Genomic DNA, 6,185 nt, shown 5'->3' with positions numbered 1-6,185 from the left:
AAATCACTTATACCGGAAAGGTACTTTGATTACACCAAACGCCACTGCGTAAATGGGTGGTTATAAATGTGGGATTAAGTATCCGGAAAGTATGAGTTGAGGCATATGGATCAACGAGTGGGATTTGTCCATCCCGATGACGGATAGATATACTTTGGGCCCTCTCGGTGGAATGTCGTCTAATGTCTTGCAAGCATATGAATAAGTTCATAAGAGACCACATACCACGGTACGAGTAAAGAGTACTTGTCAGGAGACGAGGTTGAACAAGGTATAGAGTGATACCGAAGATCAAACCTCGGACAAGTAAAATATCGCGTGACAAAGGGAAGTGGTATTGTATGTGAATGGTTCATTCGATCACTAAAGTCATCGTTGAATATGTGGGAGCCATTATGGATCTCCAGATCCCGCTATTGGTTATTGGTCGGAGTGAGTACTCAACCATGTCCGCATAGTTCGCGAACCGTAGGGTGACACACTTAAAGTTGGATGTTGAAATGGTAGAACTTGAATATGGAATGGAGTTTGAATATTTGTTCGGAGTCCCGGATGAGATCCCGGACATCACGAGGAGTTCCGGAATGGTCCGGAGAATAAGATTCATATATAGGATGTCATTTTATGTGAATTAAAATGATGCGGAAGGTTCTATGGAAGGTTCCAGAAGGTTCTAGAAAAGTCCGGAAGAAACCACCAAGGAAGGTGGAGTCCCAGAGGGACTCCACCTCCATGGCCGGCCAACCCTAGTGGGGGAGGAGTGATACGTCTCCGACGTATCGATAATTTCTTATGTTCCATGCCACATTATTGATGATATCTACATGTTTTATGCACACTTTATGTCATATTCGTGCATTTTCTGGAACTAACCTATTAACAAGATGCCGAAGTGCCGATTCTTGTTTTCTGCTGTTTTTGGTTTCAGAAATCCTAGTAAGGAAATATTCTCGGAATTGGACGAAATCAACGCCCAGGGTCCTATTTTGCCACGAAGCTTCCAGAAGACCGAAGAGTCAACGAAGTGGGGCCACGAGGCGGCCAGAGCACAGGGCGGCGCGGCCTAGGTCTTGGTTGCGCGGCCCTGTCATCTGGGCCCCTCGTGACGCCCCTCGACCTGCCCTTCCGCCTACAAATAGCCTCCGTCGCGAAACCCCCAGCACCGAGAGCCACGATACGGAAAACCTTCCAGAGACGCCGCCGCCGCCAATCCCATCTCGGGGGATTCAGGAGATCGCCTCCGGCACCCTGCCGGAGAGGGGAATCATCTCCCGGAGGACTCTACGCCGCCATGGTCGCCTCCGGAGTGATGTGTGAGTAGTCTACCCCTGGACTATGGGTCCATAGCGGTAGCTAGATGGTTGTCTTCTCCTCATTGTGCTTAATTGTCGGGTCTTGTGAGCTGCCGAACATGATCAAGATCATCTATCTCGTAATTCTATATGTTGTGTTTGTTGGGATCCGATGAATAGAGAATACCATGTTATGTTGATTATCAATTTATATCTATGTGTTGTTTATGATCTTGCATGCTCTCCGTTATTAGTAGATGCTCTGGCCAAGTTGATGCTAGTAACTCCAAGAGGGAGTATTTATGCTCGATAGTGGGTTCATGTCTCCGTGAATCTGGGGGAGTGAGAGAAACCTCTAAGATTATGGATGTGTTGTTGCCACTAGGGATAAAACATTGATGCTAGGTCCGAGGATGTAGTTATTGATTACATTACGCGCAATACTTAATGCAATTGTCTATTGTTAGCAACTTAATACTGGAGGGGGTTCGGATGATAACCTGAAGGTGGACTTTTTAGGCATAGATGCATGCTGGATAGCGGTCTATGTACTTTGTCGTAATGCCAAATTAAATCTCACTATACTCATCATAATATGTATGTGCATGGTCATGCCCTCTTTATTTGTCAATTGCCCAACTGTAATTTGTTCACCCAACATGCTGTTTATCTTATGGGAGAGACACCTCTAGTGAACCGTGGACCCCGGTCCAATTCTCTATACTCGAAATACAATCTACCGCAATATTGTTCTACCGTTTTCTGCAAACAATCATCATCCACACTATACATCTAATCCTTTGTTACGAGCAAGCCGGTGAGATTGAGAACCTCACTGTTTCGTTGGGGCAAAGTACTTGGTTTGTGTTGTGCAGGTTCCACGTTGGCGCCGGAATCCCTGGTGTTGCGCCGCACTACATCTCGCCGCCATCAACCTTCAACGTACTTCTTGACTCCTACTGGTTCGATAAACCTTGGTTTCTAACTGAGGGAAACTTACTGTTGTACGCATCACACCTTCCACTTGGGGTTCCCAACGGTCGCGTGATGTACGCGTGTCAAGCTAAATTTCTGGCGCCGTTGCCGGGGACCTGAAGAAAAGTTACATCACAGGGATCTCTAACTCCCACGTCAACTGCACGCCAGCAAGTAAATTTCTGGCGCCGTTGCCGGGGAGATCAAGACACGCTGCAAGGGGAGTCTCCACATCCCAATCTCTTTACTTTGTTTTTGTCTTGCTTAGTTTTATTTACTAATTTGTTTGCTGCACTAAATCAAAATACAAAAAAATTAGTTGCTAGTTTTACTTTATTTGCTATCTTGTTTGCTATATCAAAAACACACAAAAATTAGTTACTTGTTTTACTTTACTTAATATCATGCATGTTTTTATTTCACTAGTTAAGCATAATGGAAAACAACAAAAATATGAGAGATCTTTATGAACTTTATCTTGAATTAGGACATGATGTGTTTGAAGAGAGAATTAAAAAACCCATGGAACTTTATATGCATGCTAATAGGAATGTTATTACTATGGATGCTTTGAACACCATTGTTGCTAATGCTATGGAAAATTCTAAGCTTGGGGAAGCTGGCTTTGATGAGCATGATCTTTTTAGTCCCCCAAGCATTGAGGAGAAAATTTTCTTTTATGATTACAATATGCCTCCTATATATGATGATAGCCACTTTGTTGAATTTGCTCCCACTACAACTAATAAAATTGATTATGCTTACGTGGAGAGTAATAATTTTATGCATGAGACTCATGATAAGAATGCTTTATGTGATAGTTACATTGTCGAGTTTGCTCATGATGCTACTGAAAATTATTATGAGAGAGGAAAATATGGTTGTAGAAATTTTCATGTTACTAAAACACCTCTCTATGTGCTGAAATTTTTGAAGCTACACTTGTTTTATCTTCCTATGCTTGTTACTTTGCTCTTCATGAACTTGTTTATTTACAAGATTCCTATGCATAGGAAGCATTTTAGACTTAAATGTGTTTTGAATTTGCCTCTTGATGCTCTCTTTTGTTTCAAATACTATTTCTTGCGAGTGCATCATTAAAATTGCTGAGCCCATCTTAATGGCTATAAAGAAAGAACTTCTTGGGAGATAACCCATGTGTTATTTTGCTACAGTACTTTGTTTTTATTTTGTGTCTTGGAAGTTGTTTACTACTGTAGCAACCTCTCCTTATCTTAGTTTAGTGTTTTATTGTGCCAAGTAAAGTCGTTGATAGTAAAGTTCATACTAGATTTGGATTACTGCGCAGAAACAGATTTCTTTGCTGTCACGAATCTGGGCAAAATTCTCAGTAGGTAACTCAGAAAATTATGCCAATTTACGTGAGTGATCCTCAGATATGTATGCAACTTTCATTCCATTTGAGCATTTTCATTTGAGCAAGTCTGGTGCCTCAATAAAATTCGTCAATACGAACTGTTCTGTTTTGACAGATTCTGCCTTTTATTTCGCATTGCCAGTTTTGTTATGTTCGATGGATATTTTCATTCCATTGACTTTCAGTAGCTTTGTGAAATGTCCAGAAGTGTTAAGAATGATTATGTCATCTCTGAACATGTATATTTTGATTGTGCACTAACCCTCTAATGAGTTGTTCTAAGTTTGGTGTGGAGGAAGTTTTCAAGGATCAAGAGAGGGAGATGATACAACATGATCAAGGAGAGTGAAAGCTCTAAGCTTGGGGATGCCCCGGTGGTTCACCCTGCATATATCAAGAAGACTCAAGCGTCTAAGCATCCCCTTCTTCATCGACAACATTATCAGGTTCCTCCCCTGAAACTATATTTTTATTCCATCATAGCTTATGTGCTTTGCTTGGAGCGTCGGTTTGTTTTTGTTTTTGTTTGGTTTGAATAAAATGGATCCTAGCATTCTTTGTGTGGGAGAGAGACACGCTCCGCTGTTGCATATGGACAAGTATGTCCTTAGGTTTTACTCATAGTATTCATGGCGAAGTTTCTTCTTCGTTAAATTGTTATATGGTTGGAATTGGAAAATGATACATGTAGTAAATTGCTATAATGTCTTGGATAATGTGATACTTGGCAATTGTTGTGCTCATGTTTAAGCTCTTGCATCATATGCTTTGCACCTATTAATGAAGAAATACATAGAGCATGCTAAAATTTGGTTTGCATATTTGGTTTCTCTAAAGTCTAGATAGTTTCTAGTATTGAGTTTGAACAACAAGGAAGACGGTGTAGAGTCTTATAATTTTTTCAATATGTCTTTTATGTGAGTTTTGCTGCACCGGTTCATCCTTGTGTTTGTTTCAAATAGCCTTGCTAGCCTAAACCTTGTATCGAGAGGGATTACTTCTCATGCATCCAAAATACTTGAGCCAACCACTATGACATTTGTGTCCACCGTACCTACCTACTACATGGTATTTCTCCGCCATTCCAAAGTAAATTGCTTGAGTGCTACCTTTAAATTTCCATTCTTCACCTTTACAATATATAGCTCATGGGACAAATAGCCTAAAAACTATTGTGGTATTGAATATGTACTTATGCACTTTATCTCTTATTAAGTTGCTCGTTGTGCGATAACCATGTTCCTGGGGACGCCATCAACTACTCTTTGTTGAATATCATGTGAGTTGCTATGCATGTTCGTCTTGTCTGAAGTAAGAGCGATCTACCACCTTATGGTTAGAGCATGCATATTGTTAGAGAAGAACATTGGGCCGCTAACTAAATCCATGATCCATGGTGGAAGTTTCAGTTTTGGACATATATCCTCAATCTCATATGAGAAAATTAATTGTTGCTACATGCTTATGCATAAAAGAGGAGTCCATTATCTGTTGTCTATGTTGTCCCGGTATGGATGTCTAAGTTGAGAATAATCAATAGCGAGAAATCCAATGCGAGCTTTCTCCTTAGACCTTTGTACGAGGCGGCATAGAGGTACCCCTTTGTGACACTTGGTTAAAACATGTGCATTGCGATAATCCCGGTAGTCCAAGCTAATTAGGACAAAGTGCGGGCACTATTAGTATACTATGCATGAGGCTTGCAACTTGTAAGATATAATTTACATGATACATATGCTTTATTACTACCGTTGACAAAATTGTTTCTTGTTTTCAAAATCAAAGCTCTAGCACAAATATAGCAATCGATGCTTTCCTCTTTGAAGGACCTTTCTTTTACTTTTATTGTTGAGTCAGTTCACCTATTTCTCTCCATCTCAAGAAGCAAACACTTGTGTGAACTGTGCATTGATTCCTACATACCTGCATATTGCATTTGTTATATTACTTTACATTGACAACTATCCATGAGATATACATGTTATAAGTTGAAAACAACCGCTGAAACTTCATCTTCCTTTGTGTTGCTTCAATACCTCTACTATGAATTATTGCTTTATGAGTTAACTCTTATGCAAGACTTATTGATGCTTGTCTTGAAGTACTATTCATGAAAAGTCTTTGCTATATGATTCACTTGTTTACTCATGTCATTTACATTGTTTTGATCGCTGCATTCACTACATATGCTTACAAATAGTATGATCAAGGTTATGATGGCATGTCACTCCAGAAATTATCTTTGTTTATCGTTTACCTGCTCGGGACGAGCGTAAACTAAGCTTAGGGATGCTGATACGTCTCCGACGTATCGATAATTTCTTATGTTCCATGCCACATTATTGATGATATCTACATGTTTTATGCACACTTTATGGCATATTCGTGCATTTTCCGGAACTAACCTATTAACAAGATGCCGAAGTGCCGATTCTTTGTTCTAGCTGTTTTTGGTTTCGTAAATCCTAGTAAGGAAATATTCTCGGAATTGGACGAAATCAACGCCCAGGGTCCTATTTTGCCACGAAGCTTCCAGAAGA

Source organism: Lolium rigidum, chromosome 6, assembly GCF_022539505.1.
Source record: "Lolium rigidum isolate FL_2022 chromosome 6, APGP_CSIRO_Lrig_0.1, whole genome shotgun sequence".
NCBI classification, from domain to species: domain Eukaryota; kingdom Viridiplantae; phylum Streptophyta; class Magnoliopsida; order Poales; family Poaceae; genus Lolium; species Lolium rigidum.
Note: the sequence above shows the minus strand (reverse complement) of the source record.